The following is an 18810-nucleotide window of genomic DNA, read 5'->3' on the forward strand; positions in this document are numbered from 1 at the left end:
ATGAAACCTCAGCTCTAATGTAAGAGCAAAATATTGAGGATTTAATTTGGGAGGCCAGTTACTAGCCCCCGGTAGTGTTCGGCGACAGTCGAGGTCAAGCCGGAAACACTTCGGCCAATGTTATGAATGGCCCGTCATTTAATATAGTCATCAGATCGCTGACCAGTTTACACCTATTGTGACAGTCAGTTTTCGGCTTTCTCCACTGAGGTGCTTGACCATGTGAGCTGGAAGCACAATCGCAGTGGTTCTCCCTTTGCACACCTAGCCGAACAAAGCAGAACGTAGGAGGCAAGCGCGGGAGCCGGGCAACCCAACTATTGACCGAAGACACAATTCGAAGCTGATGCATATATAGCAATATCCTAGAATGTTTTTGCCGAATCTCTAAAGGTGTCCGGCGTTGCACTACGAGACTTGTGCTGAAAACACACAAATAGTTTAAAAGTTCCATGGGCTCGAAAAGCCAAAAAGGTTAATGTCCAAACTAGATCAAGTGTTCGGTGCCAATCCGAAAATTGGACTTAGAAAAAAAAGGTGCTTCTGCCGTGCTTTAACTTTGCAACGACTAAGAAGAAAACACTTAGTATGAAACGGCTCAAATAAACATAAGAGCCCCCAAGCGACTTGGGTAAAAGTTGACTGTAAAATGTAAGGTGACATGTAGAATGTCTTCTAGCTGGATTGTAGATCGTTTGTCGTAGCGGACCTTTTCGCTTCAACCTCTGGACCCAATAGTCCGGAGTGTGTCCGGATACCCTCGCGGTTATAAAAACCGGGGCATGCGTGGAGACCAGGCGTAGGGGTCATTAGTGCTTTATCAGACAAGTGCCCAACTAGTTATGTTATATTACATGGTTAGTAAGAAACATCTTCCAGGGAGAATAGTTCCGTTAGGGGTTCCTTTCCCTGGGAGGCATGCCCTAAAGTGCATGTACGGACTGCGAAAAGAGCAGAAAAACATCTGGGGCCAGGTAAATAAATAGGTAAGAAATCATCTTTTAGTTCACCGACCGAGTATTCCCTTAAGAACGCTAGCTTTCAGCTTCACCCAGTCTGAGGTACACATCCGGCTGACCCGGCAGTAACAATCGCAGAGGTGCTCCCTTTACCACCTAGCCGAACAATCGGGAACGTAGGGGTAAGCACAGGAGCCAGGCAACCCAGCTTGGCCAAAAGTTATGTCATATCGATGCATATAATGGTGAATAAAAGGTACATGCGGAAGTGTGACACATATGTTGGGCATAAAGCCCGAATTAATAAGCTTCTGTTAAAGAAGCCCCCAGGTATAATGAGCGCGGGTAGCACGTCAAGTATGTGCAAATAAAGTTTGGACAAGGAAAATTTTTACAAGCAACTTTTTTTACAAAAAAGTATAATGCTTGGTCGAACCGAACACAAGTTAGAAATTTAAAACTTTGAGCATGAAGGCAACTTAGCTGGTTAATGTGTTCGGTATTGACGACGCGGTCCGAGCTTGATGCGGGACAAGTGTCCATCCCCCAAGCCGGTCACGAGGTGGCGGAGCAAAGAGCTCGGCACTCCGAAGTGGTGACATAGCACGGTCAATGCAGGACGGCAGAGTGATGCCGAAGTCCCTGGCATGGGGTAATGAAGTGTTGACGAAGCCCCCCGTCCAGCCGAGGTGTCGTCAAAGGATATAGTCCGGCTGGATCATTTTCCTGTGCACAAAAAATAGTGCAAACCAGAGATAATAGTAATAATAGGAATTAAAAAAATGTTGCATAATAAATAATTTATGCAAAGTGAGTAGTAAAATAAATATGGCCTGGCGCCGAAGTCGATGTCGATGCAGGTCGTCGGCGTAATGCAATAAAGGCATGGCAAAGCCTGGATTCACAGGTCGGTCCGAGTTCCGGATGCAACGTTCGTCGGACTATGTACGGAAACTGACCGAACCATCATGCGACCGTTGATAATGCGGCCACCATTTGATAGACCTGTGTGCATATGATGGACAAACCAGAGTAATAATTCCTTGGGAAAAATTAACCCAAACAAGCAAAAAGAAATACTAGGATTAATAGCACCTGGTTTATTTGTTGTAGCAATCCGAAGGAAGATGATTCCCAAAGTTGGGACTCGATCCGCGCACCCATCGCCTGGTCGGCTAGTGACGCCGAAGTGTCCGGAGTAGGTTGATGAAGAGATGGCGAAGCCCCTGGTCCAGCCGAGATGTCGAATTTAGGTCGGCGTGATGGACACCAGCTTGAAGAAGCAATAGTGCGGCCATGCCGATGCAGGTCGTGACGTGGTCGATGCCGGCTTGATGAAGTGACCGTGCGGTGATGCAGGTGTGCCCGCTCCGTGTATTCCTGGCGATGTTGGTGATGATTTATCCTTCGCGATGCCGGACTCTTGTCCGGCTTGCCGAGATGATGATCCGAAGAAGTTGAGCTTGGCTCAACAAAGCAACCACGCGTCTAGCGCATGTCGGCCGTCGTGGAGTGATGTTGTCGAGCCAGTTTGACACCGGCGCGATGGTGAAGATCGTATTGTAAAAATACTTTTAATATTAATGGGATGTGTTTGAGAATAAAGCACAATACCCCATACAAAAACTTCCTTCAAAAAGGATGTCCGAAATCCTGTTCATAAAGAAGATGAACTCGGGTCGGATTCGTTCTCGCGCAGGAAACAGGTCCAAAAAGTGATGCACTAATCGGAAGTTTCCCGGAGTTTGGACAGTCGGATCGAGCTAAATTTTTGGGAGGTGGCAGATATGGGAATTCCACAGCCGATCAATGGTTGGATCTTCCAAAGGACGTCCGAGCTAGATGTTGGACACCCCGCTCCAAACTCGTCCGGATTCTCGTCCAGATTCAACAGGGCTCCGGTATATCGGAGATTGCCGGAGGTTCCTCCAACGGAACTCGACGAAATTTTCGCAGGGTTGTTGTAGACTTAATTCCACATAATTCCACTGAAGCAATCGTTTAGGCAATACTCGAGGAGGCGGTGGCGGCTGATACAAGTTTGTTGTCCAGAAAAACAGCACGGTCGCCTGAGGGCAATGTTGACGTTGAGCCCCCGGGCTCCCTGGATGATTCCTCCATGATCTTGACAGAGATCGGAGTTGATGTTGATGAAGGCCCTCATCCGAACATGACGATCGGAGGTAGGGCGCGGTCCTTGGTCGAACCAAGATGACCAGTCGAGCTGGTGACGAAGATGCCGAAGTCGCAGTTGATCTGCAGGCGAGCCATCGACCTTTTGTCGAACACACAGCGGAGCTCTCAATGAAAGCACCAATGTCGGTGTCAAAACCGGTGGATCTCGGATGGGGGTCCCGAACTGTGCGTCTTAGGACCAATGGTAACAGGAGACAAGGGACACGATGTTTTACCCAGGTTCGGGCCCTCTTGATGGAGGTAAAACCCTACGTCCTGCTCGATTAATATTGATAATGTGTGTTACAAGAGTGGATCTACCACGAGATCAAGGAGGCTAAACCCTAGAAGCTAGCCTATGGTATGATTGTTGTTGTATATCTCTATCGACTAGCCTGGCCTCGGTTTATATAATGCACCAGAGGCCTAGGATAACAAGAGTCCTAGCCGAATACGCCGGTGGGGGAGGAGTCCTTGTCTTGATCGCCAAGTCTTGTGGAACCTTCCTTGTATGCGGCAACTGTCTGGACTGGCCCATGAGTATACGGCCATGGGGATCCTCGGCCCAATCCAACTGATCGGGAGACGACGTGGTGAGTACCCCCTAGTCCAGGACACCGTCAGGGAGCACTACAGCATTTCTGATAAGTATATGCGAATGACATATTATTAATTGGAAATGATGTAGAATTTTCTGGAAAGCATAAAGGAGTGTTTGAAAGAAGTTTTTCAAAGAAAGACCTCGGTGAAGCTGCTTACACATTGAGCATCAAGATCTGTATAGATAGATCAAGATGCTTGATAAGTTTTTCAATGAGTACATACCTTTATAAATTTTTGAAGTAGTTCAAAATGGAACAGTCAAAGAAATAGTTCTTGCCTGTGATACAAAGGTGTGATGTTGAGTAAGACTCAAAACCAGACCACGGCATAAAATAGAAAGAAAATGAAAGCCATTCCCTATGCATTCAGTCATAGGTTCTATAAAAGTATGCCATGCTATGGACCAGACCTATTGTATACTCTGCCCTGGTTTGGCAAGGGAATACAATAGTTATCTAATAGTAGATCACTGGACAGCGGTCAAGAATATCCTTAGTGAGGACTAAGAAGATGTTTCTCGATTCTGGAGGTGATAAAAGAGCTCGTCGTAAAAGTAACATCGGTGCAAACTTTTACACCGATCCAGATGACTCTAAGTCTCAATCTGGATACATATTGAAAGTGGGAGCAATTAGCTAGAGTAGCTCCGTGCAGAGCATTGTAGACATAGAATATTTGCAAAATACATACGGCTCTGAATGTGACAGACCCATTGACTAAACTTCTCTCATGAGCAAAACATGATCATACCTTAGTACTCTTTGGGTGTTAATCACATAGCGATGTGAACTAGATTATTGACTCTAGTAAACCCTTTGGGTGTTGATAACATGACGATGTGAACTATGGGTATTAATCACATATAGATGTAGATATTGGTGTTAAATCACATGGCGGTGTGAACTAGATTATTGACTCTAGTGCAAGTGGGAGACTGAAGGAAATATGCCCTAGAGGCAATAATGAAGTTATCATTTATTTCCTTATTTCATGATAAATGTTTATTATTCATGGTAGAATTGTATTAACCGGAAACGTAATACATGTGTGAATACATAGACAAACATAGTGTCACTAGTATGCCTCTACTTGACTAGCTCATTTATCAAAGATGGTTACGTTTCCTAGCCATGGATAAAAGAGTTGTCATTTGATTAACGGGATCACATCATTGGGAGAATAATGTGATTGACTTGACCCATTCCGTTAGCTTAGCACTTGATCGTTTAGTATGTTGCTATGGCTTTCTTCATGACTTATACATGTTCCTGTAACTATGAGATTATGCAACTCCCGTTTACCGGAGGAACACTTTGTGTGCTACCAAACGTCACAACGTAACTGGGTGATTATAAAGGAGCTCTACAGGTGTCTCCAAAGGTACATGTTGGGTTGGCGTATTTCGAGATTAGGTTTTGTCACTCCGATTGTCGGACAGGTATCTCTGGGCCCTCTCGGTAATGCACATCACTATAAGCCTTGCAAGCAATGTAGCTAATGAGTTAGTTACGGAATGATGCATTACGTAACGAGTAAAGAGACTTGCCGGTAACGAGATTGAACTAGGTATTAGATACCGACGATCGAATCTCGGGCAAGTAACATGCCGATGACAAAGGGAACAACGTATGTTGTTATGCGGTTTGACCGATAAAGATCTTCGTAGAATATGTAGGAGCCAATATGAGCATCCAGGTTCCGCTATTGGTTATTGACCGAGAATACTTCTAGGTCATGTCTACATAATTCTCGAACCCGTAGGGTCTGCACGCTTAACATTACGATGACAGTTATGTTATGAGTTTATGAGTTTTGATGTACCGAAGGAGTTCGGAGTCCCGGATGAGATCGGGGACATGATGAGGAGTCTCGAAATGGTCGAGACGTAAAGATCGATATATTGGACGACTATATTCGCACTACGGAAAGGTTCCGAGTGATTCGGGTATTTTTCGGAGTACCGGAGAGTTACGAGATTTCGCCGGGGAGTATATGGGCCTTATTGAGCCATACGGGAATAGAGGAGAGAGGCCGAAAGGAAGGAGGTGCGCAGCCCCCCTATGGTCTGAATTGGACAAGGGGTGCAGCCCCCTTTTCCTTCCTCCTCTCCCCCTCTTTCCTTCTCTCCTACTCCAACAAGGAAGGGGGGAGTCCTACTCCCGGTGGGATGAGGACTCCTTCTGGCGCGCCCCTCCTGGCCGGCCACACCTCCCCCCTCCCTCCTTTATATACGAGGGCAGGGGGCACCCCATAGACACAAGTTGATCTTCGTGATCGTTCCTTAGCCGTGTGCGGTGCCCCCCTCCACCATATTCCACCTCAGTCATATCGTTGCGGTGTTTAGGCGAACCCCTGCGTCGGTAGAACATCATCATCGTCACCATGCCGTCATGCTGACGGAACTCATCCCCGACACCCTGCTGGATCAGAGTCCGGGGATCGTCATCGAGTTGAACGTGTGCTGAACTCGGTGGTGCCGTACGTTCGGTGCTTGGATCGGTCGGATCGTGAAGACGTACGACTACATCAACCGCGTTGTCATAACGCTTCCGCTTACGGTCTACGGGGGTACGTGGACAACACTCTCCCCTCTCGTTGCTATGCATCACCATGATCTTGCGTGTGCGCAGGTAAATTTTTGAAATTACTACGTTTCCCAACACTACTTACCGCTCTATGATTGGTTCACTGCTTTATCTTTGTGCATCTAGACCAGACATCATGTTCAGTGTATGCATGTGTGCTAGATTTCAAGCTTTCCCTATGGAAAGTCATCATAAGGCGGTTAAGCATATTCTTAGATACCTTGTTCACACCCCAAAGTTGGGCCTCTGGTACCCCAAGGATGCTAAGTTTGATCTCATTGGGTACACGGATGCGGATTGGGTTGGAGACAAAGTGGATCGTAAGTCCACATCTGGTGCATGTCAGTTTCTTGGACGATCCTTGGTGAGTTGGTCCTCGAAGAAACAAAATTGTATTGCTCTCTCTACCGCAGAAGCTGAATACATTGCTGCCGCTAGTTGTGCAACTCAGTTGTTATGGATGAGGCAAACTTTGAAGGATTACGGTATCACCTATAGAAATGTGCCTCTTCTGTGTGATAATGAAAGTGCCATCAATATTGCTGAGAACCCCAAAGATCATCTCCGCACCAAACACATTGATATTAGGTATCATTTCTTGAGAGATCATGTTGAAAAGGGTGATATTCACATTGATCACATTGGCACTGATTTTCAACTAGCAGATATCTTCACCAAACCTTTAGATGAAGCAAGGTTCTGTCGACTTAGGCGTGAACTTGGTATCTTGGAGCTTGGCAACATTATGTGAAATCTAGTACCCATTCATGCATGAATCTAATGTCTTGTCATGATGTAGGCATATACTTAGGGGGAGACATTCAATTCATGAATGTTCTCACCCTACTCAATGCATAAAAAGAACCAACACTCTCAAAGTATCCATGGGTCTAGACCTATGGTGCTTTAACATGATGGAGTAGTGACTATGCACTCAAAGTTCAAATCTTTCGGTGTCATGTCATGTCTACTCAGACATTGTGGCATTAGCCACCACTTGTAGTATATGGCTATAATTGGGTGAGGTAGGGTATTAGTTACTACATAAATAAAATTTTACTGTGGACAAAAATTGCCTTCTCCTCATCATGATCAGCACTTGCACCTTTGCCTCCTGTCAAACTTCTGGCGTCGGACGTCCGTAGGTTCCGGACGTCCATGTGGTTCTTCAATGCCGGTCGTCCGTAGGCATCCGGACGTCCGTAAATTCTTCTCTGATTACCATCGACCGGTCGTCCGGCCTCTCCAGACGTCCGTAGTATCCACTCTGGTTCCCTTAGTTGGCCTAGACGTCGAAACGACGGACGTCCGTAATAAACTTTCTGTTACAATCTATCCGGTCGTCCGAAGCCATCGGTCGTCCGTAGAATCATCTCTGTCATCCTCTACTTTCTGTTGATCCCGACTCCGGTCGTCCGTCCCCCCCCCCCCGGACGTCTGGATGCATATTCGACTCCGGTCGTCCGTAGGGTCCGGACGTCCGGACATTTTTACTCGCCACTATATATACTGCGCGGTAGGGTTTCTCAACTGACCACATCCTCTATCCGCTATTTCCCCACCACCGCCACCGCTCCTGCCATGTGGCCACTCACCGCGGCCGCACGCCGCCGTGCCCCTCGCCGGGGCTTCTCTCCGCCGCGGATCTGCGGCCTGCTTGGCGCTGCTCCAGCCCGTCCAGCCCGTCGACCACCTGCTCCAGCACGCCGCTCATCTCCTCTGTGTTCTTCCTTTCAAGGTAGGGCACAACCTTCCCCCCTCATGCATTCACCCTGATCTATGGAGGGGTGTTGATATGTTCCTTCCTTCTCCCCTAGGTCACAATGCCTCGGTCCAAGCACTCAGCTCGCAAGCAAGTCGCCGGAGGGCCGGCTCGTCCGTCTTGTCGTGGTGGCTCTGACAACTCCCAGGAGGAAGAACGCCCTCAGAAACGTGCCGCTCGTCCTCCCAGCTCGTCCAGTGATTCCTCCTCAGAGGGGTCGGACTTTGAGGATGAGCTTGAGGAGGTGGATCCGTCCCCGATGGTTGGTGTTCGCATTGCTGCACCCAAGCCGGGCACTCATCGTCCAACCTTTCACCCTCCTCCTCCTCCGGTGCAACCCCACGGTGATGCTCGCCACATCTCAATTGAGCCTCCACTACCACTCGGCCATCATATTAAGCGTTTCAATGAGGTGCCAAAAACTTCATATCTTAAATTGCGTCGTGATGTAGATCAATTTACTGTTGTTAGGGATTCTCAAGATAGTCGCTTTCGCACAAATGTCCAAGCCGACATCTTCACCACGATTGTCATCCCTAAGGGCTTGTCACTTCATGTTTGCATTGATCTTGAGCACATTCGCACTCATCCGGAGAAATATCCAGGAGCCATTGAGCTCATTGAGTCGTCCAATCTAGCTGCTCCATTCGCCTTTCAACATGATTTTAACCACGCTGCCATCCATCAGTTTTATGCCACATGTTACTTTGCTCCTGATAGCACTGTCACATGGATGACCTCCGACACTGCACTCACAGCATCTTATGCTCAGTTTGTCACTGCCCTTGGATTTCCCGACACTGGGTTCAAAATCCACAAGGATGACCCCAACCATAAGCCCAAGGGCATTGCGGTCTGTGCGGATCTCCTTAGACCTATATCAACTTTGTCTGCCACTGAAAAACAAAAGGGTCTAAACCAAGTCTCCATTTGGCGCTTTCCATTCAACATCATTTATCAGTGTATCATCCGCACCATCTATCCCAAGATGGGTGACAAGGGCTCCTGCAGCAGCTACTGCATTGATCTCATGCATCGCCTCTTCACATCTCCTAAAGGGAAGATCAATGTTCCACACTTTCTATGGCACGAGATCCGCCTTGCTAGCTTCCAGCACAAGAGGGCTTTTCCTCATGCACCTTTTATTCAGGATTTTATCGAAAGTGTAGCTCCTTTCCTATTGCCCGCACTCATCTCATGTACATGAGCGATGGGTCATTCCCGCTCACATGGCGGCTGATCATGTTCCTCCTCCTCCCGCTACTGCCAGTCGCACCGCCGCTAGTGTTCCTTCGCATGCTACCCATCCTCCTTCCAGTGCTGCCCCCTTTGGGCACATTGCTCGTTTTCTTGGGAAGGCTCACTCAGCCATGATGAAGATGTTCACCTACCATTGCTCCCAACACCACGATGTGGTCACTCGCATGGTCACTTCCAAGAATGCTCTGAAGGCTCGTCTGAGAGACTCAGGAGTGTATGATGTGAGTGACGATGAGCATCTTCCTGCAGACCCCCCTTCTGACTTTGGTTTTCCATCCGGTCCTGAGTGGGCTGATTTCTTCGACGAGGCTGGTGGCAGTGGTGTTCATGATGATGATGATGAGGATGATCTCTAATGCTATTATGTTTTCCCCCTAGTTCTCTATTTTTTTGGATACTTGATGCCAAAGGGGGAGTAGGCTCCATATGCATGTTATTCTAGCTCATTATGTAATCAAACTTATTGTTATGGTTGTGTGTTAGCTTGTACTGAACCTATGTTATGAGTTTGTTGAATCTGAGATTTGGTGAATCTACATGTGATGAATCTATATGAAGTTTAACTCTTGATTATCGTGTGTATGAGATTTGGTTATACTGGAGGCATCATTTTGAGGGGGAGCCCTCATCATTTTGTTTTAGTAGTATCTATGGTATCACTTTGAGGGGGAGCTCGCTCGCTACTCATTCTTATTATGGTTATTGAGCTCCACAACAAATACTTCCGATTACTATTACGAGTATGCATATGAGTTGTCATCAACTACCAAAAAGGGGGAGATTGAAAGTGCAATCATCCCCTTAATCATATTTTGATGTTGATGACAACACATATGCTCGGGACTAATCATGTTTATCAAGTATATCTCAGGATTATGTTCCAAAGACCGTGTGCATGGATCATGACTAGGGACAAAAAGCATATAACTCAAGAATGGAGATACAAGATGTTGACTTCATTTATGGTTTGTTCTTGAGTATAGGGATCCCGCACTATTAAGAGGGGATCGATGGATCTAGTCAAAAACTTGCTCAAAAGCTACTATTTCTATACCTTGCCTTCGGACGTCCGGTGTTCTACGGACGTCCGGTCCTTCTTGATTGCCCGGACGTTCGGCCACTTCCGGACGTCCGGCGTTCCACAACAGAAGCATTTCTACGGATGTCCGGAACTCTCCGGACGTTCGAGACTTCCACAACAGAAGCATTTTTATGGACGTCCGGACCCTCCGGTCGTCCGTGCTCTGGATGTCCGGCCCTGCTCGGACGTCCGTATCCTGTACACTGGGTTGTGTCTCACATTTTCACAGCGGCCGATCGTCCGATGACTGTCGGACGTCCGGACCTATTTGTGCCTCCGGACGTCCGACGTTCTCCGGACGTCCGGCCCATCCTGTACCCAAAACGGTCACTTTTATCCACCACATATATATATACCTTTCCCTTCCACGGGATAAGGTTGACCATTCACCTTGATCCTATCAAGAACACTCCTCACTCTCTCTCTCATTCATCCACACTAAATCCTAGATTCCCAAGTGTTCTAGGAGCATTTGAGAGAAGTTCTTTAATCAAGTGATAGATCCACTCCTTCCCCTTCTTTGCACCAAAGGAATTCGTGACTTGAGCAAGTTTTGAGCTTTTCCCCATCGTTCTTTTTACTCTTGGAGGTTGGAGACTCCTAGGCGGTAGGAGTCATTCGGAGAGGAATCGAACTTTGTGATTATCCTCGAAAAAGTTTGTGAGGGTTTGGAGACCACCCCAAGGTCTACCACTAGTGGTTGAGAAATGCCTCTGTGGTGTTGTCTCAAAGGGAGAATAGGGTGAGCCTTCGTGGCATTGGTGTGCCTTCATGTAACATCCATCTCTCTAACGGTGACTAGCTTCCCTCCAAGGAAGTGAACATCGGCATACATCCTCGTCTCCCGGAGTTGCGGTTATTCCTAACCCTAACTCTCTACTTGTGGTTACTTGTCTCTTTACACTTACGCACATTATATTGTGCTTGCCTACTTACGTGTTTGTGTTGTTTGCTTAGTACTTTGTGCTCACGTGCAATTGTTAGGCTCATCTTCATATTCCGCATTATTGCCTAAAATTGCCAAGTAATAATTAAAATTTGTAATTCTACCTATTCACCCCCCCCCCCTCTAGGTATCTCGATCCTTTCAGAGGTATGCTTTCATTGTCAATATAACAACCAAGAGTACCCAATATCTTCCATGCTACACACATTATAGGCGGTTCCCAAACAGAATGGTAAAGATTTTACTCCCCCTCCACCAACAATCACACTCCATGGCTTGTCCGAAACAACGGGTGCCGTCCAACTATCAACATTCTTGGGGAAGTTTTGTTTGCAATTATTCTGATTTTATTTTAATCTTTTCATCATGGGACTGGGCATCCCAGTTACCACCCATTTTCTCGTGAATGATGAGTGGAGTCCACTCATCGTGAGAATAACCCACCTATCATGGAAGATACTGACAGCCCCTAGTCGCTACGTGAGCGATTCGGTCATACAAAACAGATTATTATTTGAAGGTTTAGAGTTTGGCACATGCAAATTTACATGGAACGGCAGGAAAATACCGCATATAGGTAGGTATGCTGGACACTCATGGAAGAAACTTGGTTCAAGGCATTTGGATGCACAAGCAGTATTCCCGCTTAGTACAGATATTTAGGCTAGGAAAAGATTCTAAATAGCAAGCACCACATGTTGAAGGATCCATAACAATATAACTTCTCTACAAATATACCCAAGCATAACTCATTATGTTGTCTTCCTTGTCCAATTTCAACTAATTTGCTAAGGTTGAAAATAACTAATGGGGCTCACAATCATAGAAGATGTCTAAGATAGTATGTTTATATGTGAAATCTCTCTTCCTTCAGTATTCTTTCATGAATTGTTCAAGTGACCAATACAATGTTTGCTAACCTTCAATAAATTACCACCTCTACTTCTTAGATGTGAGGTCATGACTCCCCATGGGATAAGCAAACGAAACATATATAATTTCAGATTTATGACATTCAACTCATTCAACCATTTACTCATAGGATATAAGTGAAGCACACGAGTAAATGACAAACTACTCCAAAAGGATATAAGTGAAGATCAATGAGTAGTTAAATAATTATGTAGTTATGTGAAGACTCCCTCTTATTTAAGAATTTCATATCTTGGTATTTTTTTCAAACAACAAGCAAAGCAAAATAAAACGACATTTCAAATATAGCACAACTCATGTGAAGAAGCAAAAAACTTAGGCTCAACCGATATTAACCGATAGTTGTTGAAGAAGAAAGGTGGGATGCCTAACAGGGCATCCCCAAGCTTAGATGCTTTAGACTTCTTGAAATATTATCTTGGGGTGCATTGGGCATCCCCAAGCTTGAACTTTTGTGTCTCCTTAATTCCTCTCATATCATGGTTTCTCTATTCCTCAAAAACTTCATCCATATAAAACTCAACAAGAACTCATGAGATAAGTTAGTATAAACCAATGCAAAACCTTATATTTTCTACTGTAACAAATCACTAAAATTATTATTCAACATTGCATACTAAATTTCTCTACATATTAAATACTGCTATCCTCGAATAGAATCATTAAACAAGCAAACATATGCAAACAATGCAAACATATCAGCAATCTACCAAAACTGTACAGTCTGTAAAGAATGCAAGATTCATCATACTTTCCTAACTCCAAAAATTATGAAAGAAAATTCCCACTGTAGTAAATTTATCAGTGCTTACATTATGCAACATTTTATCACATTCTGACTTTTCTAGGGAATTTTTGTAACAGCCTTTCTGTTTTGAAATATCAACATGTATACTTGCAAAATAAGCATGGTAAAGGCTATACTTGACATTTTTATTGAAAACATAGATGCTAAACATTATTCTAGATGACAGCAAAAAAATACTAACAAAATAAAATGACGATCCAAGCAAAACACATATCATGTGGTGAATAAAAATATAGCTCCAAGTAAAGTTACCGATGAACGAAGACGAAAGAGGGGATGCCTTCCGGGGCATCCCCAAGCTTAGGCTTTTGGTTGTCCTTGAATATTACCTTGGTGTGACTTGGGCATCCCCAAACTTAGGCTCTTTCCACTCCTTATTCCATAGTCCATCGAATCTTTACCCAAAACATAAAAACTTCACAACACAAAACTCAACAGAAAATCTTATGAGCTCCGTTAGTATAAGAAAATAAATCACCACTTAGGTACTATAATGAACTCATTCATATTGGTGTAATATCTACTATATTCTGACTTCTCTATGGTTCATACCCTCCGATACTACTCATAGATTCATCAAAATGAGCAAACAACACATAGAAAACAGAATCTGTCAAAAACAGAGCAGTCTGTAGTAATCTGTATCATTCGAATACTTCTGTAACTCCAAAAATTCTGAAATAAATTGGTGGACCTGAGGAATTTGTCTATTAATCATCTTAAAAAAGAATCAACCTAAAATCACTCTCCAGTAAAAAACGGCAGCTAATCTCATGAGCGCTAAAGTTTCTGTTTTTTACAGCATGATCATAAAGACTTCACCCAAGTCTTCCCAAAGGTCCTACTTGGCAGAAACACTAATTGAAACATAAAACCACATCTAAACAGAGGCTAGATGAATTATTTATTACTAAGCAGAAACAAAAAGCAAGGAACAAAATAAAATTGGGTTGCCTCCCAACAAGCGCTAAAGTTTAACGCCCCTAGCTAGGCATGATGATTTCAATGATGCTCACATAAAAGATAAGAATTGAAACATAAAGAGAGAATCATGAAGAATATGACTAGCACATTTAAGCCTAACCCACTTCCTATGCATACGGATTTTGTGAGCAAACAACTTATGGGAACAATAATCAACTAGCAAAGGAAGGCAAAACAAGCATAACTTTAAAACTTTAAGCACATAGAGAGGAAACTTGATATTATTGCAATTCCTACAAGCATATATTCCTCCCTCATAATAATTTTCAGTAGCATCATGAATGAATTCAACAATATAACCAACACCTAAAGCATTCTTTTCATTATCTACTTGCATAGAAATTTTACTACTCTCCACATAAGCAAGTTTATTCTTTATGGCATACGTATCATTACAATAATCATCATAAATAGGAGGCATGCTTTTATCATAATAAATTTGCTCATCAAAACTTGGGGGACAAAAAATATCATGTTCATCAAACATACCTTCGCCAAGCTTGTGGCTTTGCATATCATTAGCATCATGGGTATTCAAAGAATTCATACTAACAACATTGCAATCATGCTCATCGTTCACATATTTTATGCCAAGCATTCTATGTAATTATTCTTCTAGTACTTGAGCACAATTTTCCTTCTCATCATTTTCATGAAAGACATTAAAAAGATGAAGCATATGAGGCAACCTTAATTCCATTTTTTGTAGTTATTTTATAGACTAAACTAGTGACAAACAAGAAAACAAAAAGATTCGATTGCAAGATCTAAAGATATACCTTCAAGCACTCACCTCCCCGACAACGGCGGCAGAAAAGAGCTTGATGTCTACTATGCAACCTTCTTCTTGTAGACGTTGTTGGGCCTCCAAGTGCAGAGGTTTGTAGGACAGTAGCAAATTTCCCTCAAGTGGATGACCTAAGGTTTATCAATCCATGGGAGGCGTAGGATGAAGATGGTCTCTCTCAAGCAACCCTGCAACCAAATAACAAAGAGTCTCTTGTGTCCCCAACACACCCAATACAATAGTAAGTTCTATAGGTGCACTAGTTCGGCAAAGAGATGGTGATACAAGTGCAATATGGATGGTAGATATAGGTATTTGTAATCTGAAAATGTAAAAACAGCAAGGTAACTAATGATAAAAGTGAGCGTAAATGGTATTGCAATGGTAAGAAACAATGGTAGTGCAAGTTCTCTCAACAATAATAACATAACTGGATCATATAACTATCCCTTAACATGCAACAAAGAGTCACTCCAAAGTTACAAATAGCGGAGAACAAACGAAGAGATTATGGTAGGGTATAAAACCACCTCAAAGTTATCCTTTATGCTTGATCTATTCAAGAGTCTGTAGTAAAATAACACAAAGCTATTCTTTCCGTTCAATCTATCATAGAGTTTGTACTAGAATAACACCTTAAGACACAAATCAATCAAAACCCTAATGTCACCTAGATACTCCATTGTCACCTCAAGTATCCATGGGTATGATTATACGATATGCATCACACAATCTCAGATTCATCTATTCAACCAACACAAAGTACTTCAAAGAGTGCCCCAAAGTTTCTACCAGAGAGACAAGACAAAAACCTGTGCCAATCCCTATGCATAGGTTCATGGGCGGAACCCGCAAGTTGATCACCAAAACATACATCAAGTGGATCACGTGAATATCCCATTGTCACCACAGATAAGCACGACAAGACATACATCAAGTGTTCTCAAATCCTTAAAGACTCAATCCGATAAGATAACTTCAAAGGGAAAACTCAATCCATTAAAAGAGACTAGAGGGGGAGAAACATCATAAGATTCAACTATAATAGCAAAGCTCGCGATACATCAAGATCGTGCCATAGAGAGAAAACGAGAGAGAGAGAGAGAGAGATCAAACACATAGCTACTGGTACATACCCTCAGCCCCGAGGGTGAACTACACCCTCCTTGTCATGGAGAGCGCTGGGATGATGAAGATGGCCACCGGTGAGGGATCCCCCCTCCGGCAGGGTGCCAAAACGGGCTCCCGAGAGGTTTTTGGTGGCTACAGAGGTTTGCGGCGGCGGAACTCCAGATCTATTCTCGTCTTCGATGTTTTTAGGGTATATGGAGATATATAGGTGAAAGAAGTCGGTCAGGGGAGCCACGAGGGACCCACGAGGGTGGAGGGCGCGCCCAGGGGGGTGGGCACGCTCCCCTGGCTTGTGGCCTCCTGGAAGCTTCCCTGAATTACGTTCCTGGATTACGTTCGTTCCAAAAATCACGCTCCCGAAGGTTTCTTTCTGTTTGGACTCCGTTTGATATTCCTTTTCTTCGAAACACTAATATAGGCAAGAAAACAACAATTTGGGCTGGGCCTCCGGTTAATAGGTTAGTCCCCAAAATCATATAAATGTGCTTAGTAAAGCCCATAAACATCCAAAACAGATAATATAATAGCATGAATGCTTCATAAATTATAGATACGTTGGAGACGTATCAATAGGTCATGAAGAAAGTAATAGCAACATACTAAACGATCAGGTGCTAAGTTAACAGAATGGGTCAAGTCAATCACATCATTCTCCTAATGATGTGATCCCGTTAATCAAATGACAACTCATGCCTATGGCTAGGAAACTTAACCATCTTTAATTAACGAGCTAGTCAAGTAGAGGCATACTAGTGACACTATGTTTGTCTATGTATTCACACATGTATTATGTTTCCAGTTAATACAATTCTAGCATGAATAATAAACATTTATCATGAAATAAGGAAATAAATAATAACTTTATTATTGCCTCTAGGGCATATTTCCTTCAGTCTCCCACTTGCACTAGAGTCAATAATCTAGTTCACATCATCATGTGATTTAACACCAATAGCTCACATATGTATGTGATTAACACCCATAGTTCACATCGTCATGTGACCAACACCCAAAGGGTTTACTAGAGTCAATAATCTAGTTCACATCGCTATGTGATTAACACCCAAAGAGCACTAAGGTGTGATCATGTTTTGCTTGTGAGAGAAGTTTAGTCAACGGGTCTGTCACATTCAGAGCCATATGCATTTTGCAAATATTCTATGTCTTCAATGCTCTGCACGGAGCTACTCTAGCTAATTGCTCCCACTTTCAATATGTATCCAGATTGAGACTTAGAGTCATCTGGATCAGTGTCAAAACTTGCATCGACGTAACCCTTTATGACGAACCTTTTGTCACCTCCATAATCGAGAAACATGTCCTTATTCCACTAAGGATAACTTTGACCAATGTCCAGTGATCTACTCCTAGATCACTATTGTACTCCCTTGCCAAACTCAGGGCAGGGTATACAATAGGTCTGGTCCATAGCATGGCATACTTTTTAGAACCTATGACTAAGGCATAGGGAATGACTTTCATTCTCTTTCTATTTTCTGCTGTGGTCGGGATTTGAGTCTTACTCAATTTCACACCTTTGCAACACAGGAAAGAACTCTTTCTTTGACTGTTCCATTTTGAACGACTTCAAAATCTTGTCAAGGTATGTAGAAAATCTTATCAAGCGTCTTGATCTATCTCAATAGATCTTGATGCTCAATATGTAAGTAGCTTTATTGAGGTCTTTCTTTTGAAGAACTCCTTTCAAACACTCCTTTATGCTTTCCAGAAAAATTCTACATCATTTCTGATCAACAATATGTCAGTCACATATACTTATCAGAAAGTCTGTAGTGCTCCCACTCACTTTATTGTAAATACAGGCTTCAACGCAAGTCTGTACAAAACTATATGCTTTGATCAACTTATCAAAGCGTATATTCCAACTCCGACATGCTTGCACTAGTCCATAGATGGATCACTGGAGCTTGCACATTTTGTTAGCACCTTTAGGATCGACAAAACCTTTTGGTTGCATCATATACAACTCTTCTTTAAGAAACCCATTAACGAATGTAGTTTTGACATCTATTTGCCAGATTTCATAAAATTTGGCAATTTGCTAACATGATTCGGACAGACTACAACATCGCTACGTGAGGGAGTCCTGGACTAGGGGGTGTCCGGATAGCCGAACTATCATCATCGGCCGGACTCCAAGACTATGAAGATACAAGAATGAAGACTTCGTCCCGTGTCCGGATGGGACTTTCCTTGGCGTGGAAGGCAAGCTTGGCAATACGGATATGTAGATCTCCTACCATTGTAACCGACTCTGTGTAACCCTAGCCATCTCCGGTGTCTATATAAACCGGATGGCTTTAGTCCATAGGACGAACAACAATCATACCATAGGCTAGCTTCTAGGGTTTAGCCTCCTTGATCTCGTGGTAGATCTACTCTTGTAATACCCACATCATCAATATCAATCAAGCAGTACGTAGGGTTTTACCTCCATCAATAGGGCCCGAACCTGGGTAAAAGATCGTGTCCCTTGTCTCCTGTTACCATCCGCCTAGACGCACAGTTCGGGACCCCCTACCCGAGATCCACCGGTTTTGACACCGACATTGGTGCTTTCATTGAGAGTTCCTCTGTGTCGTCACCGATAGGCTCGATGGCTTCTTCGATCATCAACAACGACGCAGTCCAGGGTGAGACCTTTCTCCCCGGACAGATCTTCGTATTCGGCGGCTTTGCACTGCGGGCCAATTTGCTTGGCCACCTGGAGCAGATCGAAAGCTACGCCCCTGGCCGTCAGGTCAGATTTGGAAGTTTGAACTTCACGGCTGACAT

This window comes from Triticum aestivum, chromosome 2B (genome assembly GCF_018294505.1).
Source record: "Triticum aestivum cultivar Chinese Spring chromosome 2B, IWGSC CS RefSeq v2.1, whole genome shotgun sequence".
NCBI classification, from domain to species: domain Eukaryota; kingdom Viridiplantae; phylum Streptophyta; class Magnoliopsida; order Poales; family Poaceae; genus Triticum; species Triticum aestivum.